Consider the following 16,375-nt stretch of genomic DNA (forward strand, 5'->3'; position numbering starts at 1 on the left):
CAATGGCAACGTAGAAAAATGGCCAGCTACATGTTGCAAAATTCCTCCTCTTTAGACATAGAGCATAAACAATTGAGATCAAGGGAACCACCGTGCACAAGCTTGATATTCCATATCTTGTCAATTCATCAAAATTTTGCAATAGCTTTCTGTGAATAAGTTATTGAAAGTTAAAAAAAGGATCCAATTGATTATCGGGTCTCTAAAACCTCCCTCTTTTGTTTATCCCCGTTATGTTTCTACATATCTGAATAATTCTTTCTCTGTAGTCTAGCTTTCTTTTGTCTTTTAAACACAGAGTCACCTCATAAAAAAAACCATGTCCTCTTACTCTTGAGAAACCTTCTACATTAAACTGTAAACAAAGGATTGCATCCGTAAACCCCACATGGCATTTATGGTATCCTAAATAAGCAACAGTGTGTTCCTAATCTAAATTCTCCTATGGGCTTATCACCTTAACTGTTGAATTGGGTGTGTCGGTTATTTCATTTGGCACATCAATTGTCACAAATCCCTCTGATCCACTTCCCCCTATAGTTGCCTCTTTACTGTGTTCCTTCATTTCTTCTACCACTTGTTCTTCCATTTCCTTCTCGGCCCTGAGAACTAGAGCATAATAATCCACATGACTATCCATGCATTCCTTAAGCAAAGAAGTAACCTTGTAGCATTTTTCTACAATATCTTGTTTATTTTCCTCACCTTCTTCAACACATTTCTCCCAAGAAATAAAAGCATCCCTGCAACCCCCTGACTTCATGAACAAGCAAAACCCACATTCTTCTTCTTCCCCCTCTTCATCTTCATTGGGGAAATTAGGGTTTTGTTTAGTTTCATTGGGGTTTTGAGTTTTCCTCTTTTCTCCCTCTCCATCATTAGATCTTTTAGGGTTCTGATCTGATTCGTTGGAGTTTTTAGACTTTTTCTCTAATCCATTAAGCTTAATATTATTTTCCTCTAAAGTTTTCTCATCCCTTTTCTCCATTTAAGTTTTAAAATCAATGATTTTGGGTTTTCTATAGCTACACTTTCTATAATTTCATTCTCTGCAAATGAATTTTCTACAAATATGGTAATAACAAGGAAACTGAAGCTAAAACACAAAAATGGTTTCAGGGTAATTGATCTCATTGATGAGAAGCAAGGCTAAAGCCCACCTTTATCAGTTTTCTTCGTAGGCTTCACCCTAAAATCAATACATTCGAAAAGTGAGCTTTCATTTTACCATGGCAAACACAAAAGATCTATTCACTACGAATTTAAATAGTTAGCTGACTCCCTCCCCCTTACTTGAAACCTAAGGAGTTGCTAAACCTAGGGCCCCATACCTACACTGAGATAAATCGATTCACTTCTGCATCAACGGCCCAGGCTAGATCTTAAGTCTTGCAAGACGATGCTAACAATCTGAATCGTCTACTAGCCACCACTTTTTAAATTTTATTTTTATGTCTGCACACATAAATATTGACCATATAATTAACATATGAAACTAAATTTAAAGCATATAATGAACATATGAAACTTTTTGATATTGCTATCGGGATTTAACTATGTGATTTTGAGTCAAACTCATTGGCCTATGTTTCATGAGTAGTGATTCAACATGAATCCTTATCTCATGAGACTAAATGGAACACTTAGCACTCATTAGATCTAGGTGATGCTCATAGGGGTGAAGCATTGTCACCCATCCAAGTACTACTCCAACTTGAATGTGCTTAACTACGAAATTTCCTCCATGGTTAAACCCAAAGCTTGCAACCCCAATTTTCAAAACTTCACCAAGTGTTGTGCCTTATGAACCATTCATTAGAAAGCCCCTTAAGCTCATCAATTGATAAGTAGGAGATAATTTGGAAATAATTTCCACAGCAAGTCAAATATATTGCTATCGGGATTTGACTATGTGATTTTGAGTCAAACTCATTGAACCATGTTTCATGAGTAGTGATTCAACATGAATCCATCTCTCATGAGAATAAATGGAACACTTGGCACTCATTGGATCTAGGTAATTCATAATTAATTATTTTTTGGAATAGAAATACCTAAAAATATGTGTCACATCTAAGCACAAGTCTACTTCTTATATCTAGAATCTTATAAAGAAATATTATTATATGATTTTGATTAAGGTGGTTAGACATACACCTACTTCTTATTTTTGTCTTGAAACTTTTGCACTACTGTATTAAAATGCTTTTTTTTGACCAATCAGATTAAATTATTTTCAAATAAGGCCTACTATTTTAAAAACTACATTCAATTTCCTAGAGATTCTAATCTTACATCAATATCTATATATATTTATAACTTATCCACATTGTCAATAATTAATAATTAAGAATAGGGTATGTGGAGGATCATGGTCAACCAAACTATGCCCTTAAGTGGTAGTGAAAAACTAGCAATTCAGGGTTATGTCAACTTGACATGTAATTTTAAAGTAGTTATGGACTTTATATCAAAATATTGTAAGAAAAGAATCTGTAGGAAATTGAATATAGTTTTTTAACTACTAGGCCTTATCTGAAGAAAATAAAACTGTTTGGTCAAAATTTTAGTTATTAATGTAATAGAACAAAAGCTTCAAGACAAAACTAAGAAATAGGTGTATGTCTAACCACCTTAATCAAAATCAAATGATAATATATTTTAATAAGATTCTAGATATAAGAATTACACTCATGGTTGGATGTGACACATATTTTTGGGTATTTTTATTCCAAACAAATAATTAATTATGAATTTTCTACTATATTATTTTCAGAATAAATAAAAAACTTGTGTTTGACCACTTTAACTAATTCAAAAAAATTCAAAATTATTTCTTTTTCTTTTTCCTTATAGTAGTCAAAGCATAGAATGTGATGCATCTTTTGGATTTCAAAAATATTATATGGTTTGAAAGTTATAGCTATTTTTCAATCAGTATGTCAATCAACACTTTGTAGCTAACTCTATTAGTAAATAAGTAATAATTACTTATTAAACTCATAATGTAACATAAATTATATTGATGGAAAGCTGAGAATGTTCTCAAGAAACCCTTTTTGTTTCATCAAATTTAGATGAAAAAAGTTGTTAGCTACATGGTCGAAGCCAGAAATAGACAATAACAGGCCAAAAACATGATTTTAAGTTATTTTTGGTGTTGACCATGGAGGGTTAGCATTCGAAGAAAAACAAAGCCTAGTCGGGTATCCATTCCAAAATCAGATACCCAATTTCCAAAAAAAAATTTAAAATTATTATTTATATAATTTTTTAAAATTTTTTTAAATAATAGTATGACTCCTTTTATATCTGGTATAGTCCAACTATATTTTCTCATTACATCCTTATGTAGAAGTAATAGTTTAAGTTCACAAGTTCAAGTTGCATTTTGTAAGTTGGAAGTTCATGCACATTATGAAGCCATATGAATTGAAGTTAAGTAAAAATATACGAATAAAATCTTATCTATTAAATTTTTAATGTTCCTGATATGTCCCATAAATCGTCGAAGGTGGTCTCGATTTGATTTAACTATTATTGCAACAATGACCATAACACCAATAAGAGAACCATAATAGAATTAAAGAAAACATATATGATATTTCTCAGTGTCATAATTTTCATATTCAAAGGATATAATCTCACTGTTAAATTGGAAACTTGATCTTTGCAAGAGAAATCATGCAAATTTGATGCATTCAAGAAGAAAATACCAAAATGAAGCTCGATCATGCCAGACAAGTTGAGTATTGAGCCTTCTAGTTTTTTATTTGATAGTTTCCTAACAGTAACACATTCAAAATTCACTTATAAGAAAATACCTACAATGAATGAAATTGATTAATCAATGAAGGTATGTTAGTTTGAGCTTTACTTGGTTTCGAGAATACTTTAATATTCTCTACTTAACAAAGTCAACCACATGAAGGTGGAAGCTCATCTGGCCTCACCCCCTCCCCCTAACATCGATCTAAATTCTCCATTAACATCTAATTACATACTTCATTCATTCATCCATTTATAAACTATAACATTCAATTAATACAATCTCATAACATTCATTAATATGCAATACTAATCAAGACTTCATTAACACATAACAATATTTTGGGAACATCCTAACTAAACTTTAGGAGTTAAAAGCTTCCCTCATAAAATTGATAAAGGATAGTGAAATGGGAATGCAGGGTGTTACTTCATCCATCCTGGTTGCTACTATGTGAATAGGGAAAGCCTCTCTTGATGAGGCGACTTCGACTGGTCATTCTTCAATGCTGGCTAGTGGTCCAAGTAGGCACACTAGACAAAGCACCAAGAAAATTGACCTCCAAATCCCTGTGAAGAGCATTCATGACTCTCTCAAAGAGGTCACTGCCTTAGGCTCTTCTATCAGTGGAGCTATTAAAGACCTAGTTTAAGTTTTTGTCTTTATTTTTTTTGGTTTTTTGTCCCCTACTATGTTTGTTGAATCATGTTGGTTGCTGGTCCATGTAAAACCATCTTGACTTGGTTGTTGGTCCTTGTAAAACTAGCCTTCAAATTTTACTTTGAACTCTAGGTTATTGATCCTTGTAAAACTAGTTCTTGACTTTGTTTCTTTTTGTATGGAGTTTTGAGTTCCCTTCAAACTTGTTTTTCCCTAATCAAAACACATAAAAAAATTCATTAAAATGACATAAAAATCAATATTAATACACAACATTCATAGATAATTACTTAAAACAATGTTCTTTCATTATCCAACAAAGTTTATTAAACAAGGTTTATGAAAGAGCATTTTTAAAAAATCATTTCTTTTTTTAATTTTTCTTAGCTTTTTGAAGGAAAAGACTGATAGGAGCATCAATATCTTTTTCATTCTCCTCCTCTAATGGCACACGTAATGTCAAATTATGATGTCGCCTTCTTTTTTGAGGAGCACGAGGCTACTGCACTAAAGGGGGCTCTGTTGTAAGAACAAGTAAATAAGTTGAATTGGCATACTCTTTTTTATTTTTTTTACTATTACAAGTATTTCATTAATTAGTAGAGCATAACATGCATTTTTCTTACATGACAATGCCACATCATGTACAAAAATATTTTGATCAGCCGCTACCTCAACATGCTAAACACTTCGAACATTCTTCACTCATTCACCATGATGTTCAACATGCTCTAAAATATTTTTAAAAAGGTTACACGAACAATTGTAATTGAAGATGTTAAATTCTATTCATAATTAAATAACTAATTTTTACAATAGCAAATTAATACCTCCATCATTATGATGCACATCATGGCCTTCATCACACACAGGTTTTGTGATAGGATTTGAAGGCTACAGTGTAATGTTATGTTCATTTTTATCATAATATATAGAACATAAATAGTCAATTTATGTTTGAAATTAACACCAAACATAAAATTTCTCAACTATTCAATCTGATTTAATTTTCATTTGACCAATTTACCTATGTCTGATCTCATGCACCTGATTCTTCAATATGGCTTTCAGATTCTTGGTGTAGGCATGTAGCCATGACTTTATAGCCTTGCTTTAAGGAAACTTTTCTATCTTCATCTATGGGCTCTACATTTAATTTTGTGCCCTATATTTTTTGTTTAATAACGCCAATTTTGTATGTATGATTTGATTAAACAAAATTGTTTGCAACATTTTTTAAAAAAAAAAATTAGATGAAGTTTCACTGCTGCTACTTACAAGTTGAGAATGAAGTTTCATATAGCAAATAGAGCCAAGTTTGTGTTAGCCAACCTTTTGTACTCTCGCTTGTGTAGCTTTTGATGTGTCTTGCAATCTATGAAAAGTTTTAAACATGTTAGACTATATATTTACACAAATCACTAATTAGCGCATGATTACATTCTACTAAATACTATCATGACATACCTTCTTTCCCCCTCTTCTAGTTCAATTCCTTTATCCTATAGCATTTTCTCTTTTGTATCTTCTATTATTTCATTCCACTCCATCGGTGGAATCATAGGAGGATGCTCATACTTTGGGTTAACCTTTAGAGACTTTCCATATCAATTCCTCACAACCTTTATATGTTTGGATGCTCTTTTAAGAAGTAGGGCACTGTCAAAAAATGTTTTTTTTCCAAAGAGGTCCTCAAAAGATGTAATGAGTTGATTTTTTAATTCAAGACCCTATTTATTCAATCTTTTTTGAAAAAATTAATTTGTTAGATCATAACTTTAATATAGTACAAAAAATGGAAGAAAAGAAAAATATTGTAGCAGTGATATGAAACTACATACCTTTTATGTATGGTGGGTCCAAATAGCTTCAATGTCATTTCAAAAAAAATATCATAGAAAACATCATTTCTTACAAAAACATCATGGAATTGCTAGTCCAAAATGAGTTATGTATAAGTAAACTACAATTATACTATAAATAATAATAATTTTAAAGCACCTAGTAGCTTTGGTAATTTTAACAAAAACATAGTTTTCTTGTTCCCAGTAACAATGACCCCACAAATGAACCAGTACTAGTAACATGAGCTGATCCAAGAAATGGTTGAGCTTCACTAGTAGTGATCTTTGTTCTTCTATCAACTGTAGGTGTATCTATTAGTGTACAAAATAGGTCCATGAGTATAAAATCTACCCACAAAAAAATAATACATGATTAGCAGATAACAAATAAGGTTTTACCATTTGTACTTGGTATAGAAGATGTATGCAAGCTCTTTGTTGCTAACAATGCAGCTGACATTATTGGAGCGGTGACCAAAGGAGGCATCCACACTTCATCATGAGCTAAAGAATAAATTGTTAGCAAAGACATTTGTAATGGATAAAAATTAGATGGGATACTAGCTAGAAGCATCCCAAAGGTTAAATGAATGGTTAAAGGTTTAAGGATACTTACATGAAGGTTGTGCACTACAACCCTCACCATATTGACCATGCAGTCTCACAAGTGTCACAAATTTCGTAAGAAGAACACATAATATTTTAGATCATGATCCATAAAATAGTATAAAATATAAACATCTATTGAACTTTTATTATTACTTAAGATTAATTACTACTTATCTTCAAAGAATTGACTCTACATATCAATTCATCTTTGAGTGACTTTGTCTCCTCGATTTTGTTTTGTTCGAGGACAAGGTTAAGAATTTCATTACTATATTTTTTTATAAGTTGACTAGCCATGAAGACAGGGTTAGTGCTACATGTGATGTTGTCTAAAAATGATGCCTCAATTTCAGATTGCATTTGATATGCTCTCTTTTTGCTTTTCACTATCAATAAGTATCAAGTTGTGACATCAATATCAGTATAATTCTCTAATAAAATAAGACTTGGTGTTTAGATTGGAGAGATATGGAAGAGTCCCCATGGTTTATTTGGTGGCCAAGGATGATAAAATCATTTGGGAAGAGTTAAAATGATTTATCATAACTAATTTAATTTAATTTAATCTTTTACAAAAAATACTATATATATTGGAATAATAACATTTATACCACTAGATGGAAAAGGATAAAGAGGACCTTGCTACTATGAAAGAGGATGATCAGACTGTTAAGATTGGTTCACCCATGAGAGAGGTTGTGGAATAGGACAAAAATGAGGACCCTTCTGCTATAAGGAAGGAGGAACAGACAAATAAGATTGCTTCTCCTACTAGACAGGTTGTGGAAGAGGACAAGAATGATTCTCCACAGAGGGAAACTATGCTTTCCTTTTTGCACTCTGCTAAGAAAAAATTTGATTCCATTCTCCAAGTTGATTCATGGATATATAATGAAATTATGGGTCTGAAAAAGAAATTGGATATTGTGTAACAAAACTAGGATATAGACCTTGCCAAAATTAGCCAGCTAGAAGTGCAAGTCGAAAACATCCCAAACAAACTCAATGATTATGAACAAAACCTTCGAATGCTTATAAAGGAAAGTGGTAATAAAATGGAATAGGTGATTTCCAATATCTGTACTACTGCTGCCAGTCTTGGAAAACACACAAATGAAGAGATCATATCATTAGGGGGTCTAAGCAAGAGAACTAGGCAGAGCTCTAGGAAGCGAGCTCAAGAGGTTGCTATTGCTGATTCCATTCAAGACACTACAAAGATTGGAAAAGAGGTTGTCAAAATGATCAAAGAGCTGCACTAGTAGCTTTCTCTAGGTTTTGATCTCTGGTTTTTGTCCTAGCTTTTGGTCCTTTTCGCTGGTTGCGGTTAATGGTTTTTGTCTTTGGTCCTATTTTTTTGGTTCTTGTCTGGTTTTTAAACTAGGTTCCAAGTCCTTGTAAAACTTGTGGTTTCAGGTCGCTATAAAACTTGATTTTGATGTTGTTTTTCAGTAGGTTTCAGGTCCTTGTAAACCTTGGTGGACTTTAATGCATTATCTTTTCTGCTTTTGTTAAGGGTTTCGGGGTCCCTTCAAAACCTATTTTTACTGTAATCTAAAACATTTATACCACTAGATCATGAAAAAGTATATCAAAATTTATGTGAAAAGGAATATAAAATGATTGAAAGAATATATGAATATATTATTTGGAAAGGGTATCCATAACTATTAAATATCTAATTCATGTACTCTAAGTTCTTAATAATATTGAGCTGTTATTTTGGCTTATAGAGAGCTTAAGGATTTTTTAAATCAATGAAGATGGATTGAAGCTACCATCAACATATTGGTTTATAACATAATCTTTTAAGAGGGGTTATGTTCATGAAAATCTCATATTAGAATAATTTCTTATCAACTTGATTGTGATCTCCAAATGAAAATAGATAATTATAGTTTAAAAATTCCTTTTCAGATTGATTGATGTAGCTGCCATGATGATTTTGGAATCAAATTGTAATGCTAGTAATCTTTGACTTGTTTGATTCACTTGATCATGTCATTTATATATGTTTCATCATTCAAGTATTTTTTCCTTTAATTCATGTCATATGATATGATATATCTATTATATGTGTTCATATTTTTTTATAATCAACTATTGATGACACATGTTGGTAGTAGATGGTTATTTCAAACAACATTGAAGTTGTTAGTTTTGAATGTAATTTCTATGTTCAATATGAAGAAATGTGAGATGATGTGATGTATTCATAATAATTCATGTTGGTAGTCAATAATTTTAATGCAAATGATCTTTGATTTCTTGATTTACTTGATCATGTGACCTGGATATATCTCATCATTCAAGACTTTTTCTTCAATTCATATGAAATGTTGTAATATATTCATCATATTTGTTCCCTTTCCCTTTAATGGTCTCTCTTTTCAAAAATGATGACACATGTTAGTGGTCATTATTTTCAATCGAGTTGTGATGTAAATAACCTTTACTTTCTACTTTCTTTAACTTGTGAAATGGATGTGTTTCATCTTTTCCTTCTATTGACATGACATGGAATGATGTTATATATCTATTGTTCCCTTTTCTTATAATCAACTCTTGTGAAAGAGTCAATTCATTAAAGAAAATTAGTGATGGAGGCAAAGGAAGTGGCAGGGGTAGGTACACACTTTCTGTTGGTTCATGGAGGATGTCATGGAGCTTGGTGTTTGTACAAACTTCTCCCTCTCCTAAGAAAGGCAAGTCATGATGCCACTGCAATAGATCTTGCCTCCTATGGAATTCACCCAATGGATGCCCATAAAATTCAAACATGGTCTGACATAAATCAACCACTTATTGAGTTGTTTAACTCTCTTCCTCCCCAACAAAAAGTATGATCTCTACACCACTTCTATTTTCCTCTCAATAAATGATTTTTTTTACTTCCATCTAGTTTTAATTTGTTGGGTACAGGTAATAATGGTGGGTCATAGTGTTGGAGGCATGACTTTGAGCTCAATAATGGAGAAATTCCTAGAGAAGATTAGAGTCACTGTATTTGTGACAACATTTATGCCTCTTAGTGATTTGTTCAACAAAATTAATATTTTACAAGAAAATGAACCTCAAGATCTATTAGCTCAAAAGAAAGAACATGGTGTTGAAACAATACGGAAAGTGTGTGACATGAGAGGTCTACAAATGAGGTTGTTGACCAATCTTGAAAACTTGAATGCTGAAATGAAAACTATCGGTGATCAAACACCTGTGCCAAAGTTACAACACAATGTGAAGTTGATTTTAGATATTTTCTGATGTAATAAGTTAGTATGACAAACATGTTAGTTTCCTATTTTAAATATCTTTATCATATCTTGGTTAGTATTGGATATTTTTTCACCATTTATAGTTTAGGTTAGTTTTCATTATAGGGATTCTAGTTGAGTAGGCTTATTGAGCTAGACCAATGAAATGCTCCAAGAAAGATATTTTGGTGAAACATTCCTCACGTTTCATAGAAATAACTTTCCCAAAATGTCAACCAAATGTTCATCGAGCTGGAGAAGTGGATATCAGGGTGTTTTGCTTGTTTCATCAATGAAGTTCATCAATAAGAGTCTTACTTATATAGATCTCGAGTCATAGGGATGGGTGATGGTTTGACAAGACATATTTGGTTCCTACTAAAATTTTCATTCTCCAAAGGATCATCACCAATGATCTTTCTAAGCATGTGCAATGTAACACAAAGACAAGTGAGCATCAACAAAGAAACAAATTGACTATGCCGATGAAACCCATTTGGATCTGCTAAGGCTGAGGTCAAGGTAGTTGTTCAAACACTAGATTCTTTATATAGATAGAAGATTGATGGAGCTACTCTGGAGCTAACCAAAGTAAGTTCTAGTGAGGGGGTGACACGATTGATCTCACTTGCATGATCATGGATGTTTTGAAGGAACTAAATTTGATTGAATGAACGTTCATTACTAGTCTTTTCTTATAATTTTATGGATGGAATGGATTAAGACATTAGGAATGATTCGAGGAAGCTATAGTTTTTAGTAGTGAATTATACACTTGCCATCTTTTGATTTTTTTTTCATATATCCTTATGAATTCATACATAATTGTGAATTTGAACTTCTGATATACTAATACAAATATGTAATTCCTTATGAATGTGTAAATCTCTTAGGAATTAGTATGTTATTGTGAGTTCTTCCATTTGGATAGGAATCCATATATCTGCATGAATCTAATCTATTATGAATCTGTGTATCCTTATAAAATTGCACTTGGATGTGGCTCTGAATGACGACTAGGATTGGGCTTATCAACTATGAATTTGTGTATTAGAATTGCAACTTACTATGATTATGCATAATAGTTAGAATCATTCCTACAAATCCATGGTGGTCATGAAGCCTACCCCAACATGGGGCAGAACTAGATATACTCAAGGAGATGCCCTTCCATGGATTAATACTTTATCATTAATTGAATTGCAATAGTAAACTAGACAAAATGTTAATACTGAATTCCATGAATGGAGAATAAAGCCTCTTTTGTGATTTTTTTCTATTTTTGAAGAGTTTAATAGAAGTATATGGAGATGCAAAAGTTGTGTAAAAGACATATTTACAATAAATAAAGAACTGAAATAACTCTTCAAATTCTATATTTCAAATATCCACTATCAACATTAAAGTGAAAGAACAATATTTCATCAAAAACTAGATATACCTGGATAGAGAAATATTTTACAATACATTATCAAGCATACCAATATGCTGCAAATGCAAAATGAATACAATATTTGAGAGAACTTGTAAACTAGCACCTAAGTATGGAGCCCAAACCCCAAACAATGAATAAACAACTTTAGCTCATAGAATACTCAACAAGTATAAGAAACCCTAAGCATTTCAATTAGTGGCTTCCAAAATGTCCCATGCTTCCCAATCATTAGAATTAATGTGGTTTTAGGTAGACTTGCATCAACAATTTCAAAAGAGGTTTCCAAATTGCAACTCTTCCTGTTAGTTAAGGAATGACATCTGATTGTCCAACCATCTTCAAGATGGTTTTTGCAAATATATACATTAGTAAGACAAGAATTGCAACACCAAACAAGACAATCCATGCTAATTGCATATAAAACCCCAATAAATGATATTTTTGAGCCCCAAAAGCTTGGCCACATAGGGTCTCTAGGGTGCTACCCATGCCTAAATGCAATAAATAAAAGTAGAGATGCATATCCCATTCTAAAAACTTTATTGTTCTTATGGTAGGGCCAAAAATAAATCAATATCTATTGATCTTAAAACTTAAAAGAAGAAGAGGATTACAATAACATATGAACACCCTAACCTCAAATAGCTCCCATGCACACAGACCCAATTCAAACCTCTGCTGAAATGTGAAACTAAATGCCACCTTTTTTCTTTTCTTTTTGTTTATGAATCCGAATTGGTCAAAATTTTGATCAAATTAGGTTTTCCTAATTTGGTTGAAATTTGGACCAACTCAGGCATAAAAATAAAAATAAAATGTATTGAACAAGTCAATTAAGGACTCGGTCGAAATAAAGGTCAAAAATTGACGTATAATATATTAGTGATTATTTATTATTCATTTATTATTATTATCAAGGTTTATTACTATTATGTGTTAATCTCGAATAGATTCAAACTAAAGACCTCTCAGATGAGAAGTTCACAATTTGCCATTGCATTGTAGGCTCATACCTATGATTTATCAATGTTATTGTTCAAATTAAAGAAGTTTTTGCCATGAATCTTTATTAGATTAACATTCGCAAGCTACATATACTGTTGTCATGAAAAATTGCATGGCTTCAGATAAATATGGATATGAAACCAAGTTACTATATGTTTATTAGGAAACAGATCTAAGTCAGGAAAAAGTTTAGATATTAGGTATGTACATTTTTCTATGGTGGTTCATTAAATTTTCTATAAACTTAACATTTTGAGGTTAGAAAACTCTTGTCATAAACTACAAGTTTGCTTGCTTCATCATTAGATCCTAGTCCATAGTTTGTAGTTTTCCAGTTGAGATGAATTTATTTTTCTTTTCTTTTACGTTAAGGTTAGTTAAGGTTACACTGGGACAGGGTATTTCAAATTTTTAATATTATTTAATATTTATAAAAAAAATTGAAATTATGAGTCACGACAATGTTTTTTTCAAAACAAGAACAATAATAAAGTTTACAAACGTAATGTATTATTCAATTTTAGATTTGCAATATGTTTGTAATAATAATATATGATTAATGTTTGGATGCATAATAGAGAAGGTGGGCTTTAAACATGAACAAGAAGATCATATATCATATAACAATGACATATTGCAAATGATAAACTTTTGACTTGAATAGTGATAAAAATTATTGTTAATCAATATTGAATCAAAGTTTACCTATTGAATTAAACTTGATAGATAATAAGTTGATACACAAACAAAAAATAGAAATAAAATCATAAATCTTAATCAAGTTCCTTAGTTAAGCCGATAGGCTTCTCCTATGGAGTGAATGTTCCAAAATAAATTACTTATTCATCTCACACCCTATCTCATGACTTAATAAATTTTTTTTAAATCAAAGAGTTCTTTGTTGATTTTTTGCATTTATTGTAGAAGTTGAGTGGAGAAACTACTCCAACTTAACAAAACTCCATTATAGCTAATCAACTCCATTATTCTTGGGTCAAAATAATGCACCACAACAGTTCTTTACTCTTGGCAAGAAGACTTTAGTTGCAATGTAGTTATGGCTATCTTTACATCTGTATCTTAGCTCCACTTACCTGTCTATGTTAGTCCACATGTCCATTAGGTTTGTTCAGTGTCAAATCCTCTTACTCTCCTGTCAAACACATCTTCTTTGTTGTCAATCTCCTTCACAATCTTTTATGTATGTACTTTTATCATTCAACCATATAAAAACACTTCTAGTTCTCAATACCATCAAGTTTAACAATTTCCCAATTATTTTTCGAATTTGCAACAGAGATCAGAAGCATTAACCTTCAAACAAAAAGAAGGCAAGCATTTTTTTTAGGTTAGTTTTTGTTTTATTGGGACAATCAGTTCACTTATTTTTCAATCACTGTGATTCATATTACTTGCTCCATAATCCTACATGGTCAATATATGTTTTAACAATTTTATGTTACATTAAACAGTTAAATGAGAAAACCACTATTTTGTAATTTTTTGTTTGGGAAACAGTAATATTTGTGTCATTTTTTCATCATATCACCGCTTGCGGATATGGTTTTATTAGTTGAGATATAGATAGAAATCTACTCATGGTATATGGATCAGAAGGTATATTTGACCCCAACCCACGACCCTTCTTTATTGGTTCTACTTGAATACGTGACCAGAGAAATGGAGATAGGAGAGTATCAATCATGTCAGATTATTCATGTGGATTAAAAAGCCTACACTAAGCTTTTACTTGGTGTGTATTGTTCATTTTGGAGGCCATCTCTATTTGCTTTTGTCTTCCTTGTTTGTCTATTTGAGAGCTTGCTCCATCACATCTAGTTTTATTAATTTATTTGCTTTTGTTCTTATATTTATTTAGCGTAATATTTTATATTATACTTTTATTATAAAGTAATTTTTATATGTGATAACATTTTCAAATTAATAATATAAAATAAGTTATAAATTGAAATACAAATTAAATAGTTTGATTAACTTTACAACTTATTTTAGTATCCAATCTTGTGCGCTGTGAAAGAATCTATGCATCTCGCCTCTGTGGTGAAGAGTAATCTTCTAATCCTTCCACCGTTGACTAGTTTCCATGGTCGATGCCCCAATCGAGGAGGAGGACGTAATTACCTCTCCCCAAAAACCAAAATTTGTGCTTTGGTAATTCCCAAGTGGGTGGATCAAGAATAGTGGAGAACCCACTAGTCCCCCAAAGTTGTTATAGCTCATTCCCCCACCAGTGAAATTGATCACCCTCTTATTTCTTGGAATACCAGCTTCACAACACCCATATGTGTTGTAGTATTTTGGACCATGTTGATTTGGACATGGAGATTTGCAATTCCCTTCCCCATCATCAACTGTGAAAGAGCCGATTGATTTGCAACCAACAACTACGAATCTATTCAAGGAGGAAATGGTGAAGGGCCCATCTGCAGGTAACTTGAACTCCACAAAGCCATTATCATTCCCATTACAAGACATGGCTTTTAGAGAAGTGGAATTTATGATGAGAGAGCTTGTATAATTGATATACATGATCTCTAAGTCTGTGTTTCATACAATGATAATATTTATAAAATACTCTATTGACTTATCCCTTGAACCACTTACAGATACAAGTACTAGTTATGATGCTTTACACTGAGTACACTACAATACGTATACCCGATAATTAGAATACATATACCTAATATATGAATACACATCCCACAAGTGTAGACATATACCCATGCAACCTAGCTTTAAGCCCTCTAACATTTTGATTTGTTCTGAAACATTAATATAAAAAAAATAGACACAATCAAATCTAACATATGAACAACACAACTTTCATTTTTCAAATTGAAAAATAATTTACTTTAATCTGATTTTCTTCCAGGTGTGGAAACAATATGCAATCTTTGTAATATCTGGAGTTAGCAACAAAGGGCGTGAAACTGCATGGATTTGGTTAAAGGTAATGTTGGGTCAAATATTAAAGAAGGGTTTATTATATGTCCAACTAATTTAAATATTAATGATATGCTTTTGGTATTACTCAACACATAATCAAAACTTCTATCAGCTTAAAATCGTGAAACTGATTTAAAATGGACTTTTTTGCGAGGAAAATTGGGATGTAATCTGTAAACATTGGAGTTCAGGAAATCTGGTGATATCTGGGGTATGTTCTTTCTTAGTTTCTTTCTAAATACATCTCAAAGTACGAATGGCTTAAAAATCACACACTAAGGCTTGATTCCTAGTGCAAAAGTGTTAAACTCAAAGTAGAGTACTGAAGCAAGGCTAACACACATTTTTTCCTTTCTTTCAGTTCACAAGTGAGGAGAAGGCAGATGAAATACAGAGATTCATTTCAACTCGAATGTTGCCATCTATAGAACACACAGTTTGCCAAAGTATTGAAAAGATTGGTACAAATGTAGAATGGGTAAATAATATAAGGCAAGAAAAAGGTGCAAAGGAAATACTACAGGCAATAATAGTCTAAAGAATTCTAGTTGAGATCAATGGGACTCCATTTGCATGATGGGTTTCAAGCAATTTCAGATATTGCATATTTGATTCTGGAATACAGTGCTCAGACTATGAGAAATACAAATTAAATTTAACTCACAACTCAACCCTAAACCTAAAAATTTTACTCGGCACTTAAAAGTTGCTCGGCACATGAAGGTGTCGAGTGCCAGTTTTACTTGATACTTGATGGTGCCGAGTGGCAGGTTGCTCGGCACTTGATGGTGCTGAGTGATAGGCAACAGGTGCCGAGTGAACTTGGCACAAA

General features: G+C 32.0%; 1 pseudogene; it reads left to right on the forward strand.

Moving 5' to 3' along the window:
* LOC149552146 (aminopeptidase M1-B-like) overlaps positions 1–16,081 on the forward strand; it is an 86,569-nt pseudogene extending 70,488 nt beyond the window's left edge.
* The last annotated feature ends 294 nt before the right edge of the window (positions 16,082–16,375 follow it).

This window comes from Cupressus sempervirens, chromosome 6, assembly GCF_028749045.1.
Source record: "Cupressus sempervirens isolate cs-2001-9-10 chromosome 6, ASM2874904v1, whole genome shotgun sequence".
In the NCBI taxonomy this organism is placed as follows: domain Eukaryota; kingdom Viridiplantae; phylum Streptophyta; class Pinopsida; order Cupressales; family Cupressaceae; genus Cupressus; species Cupressus sempervirens.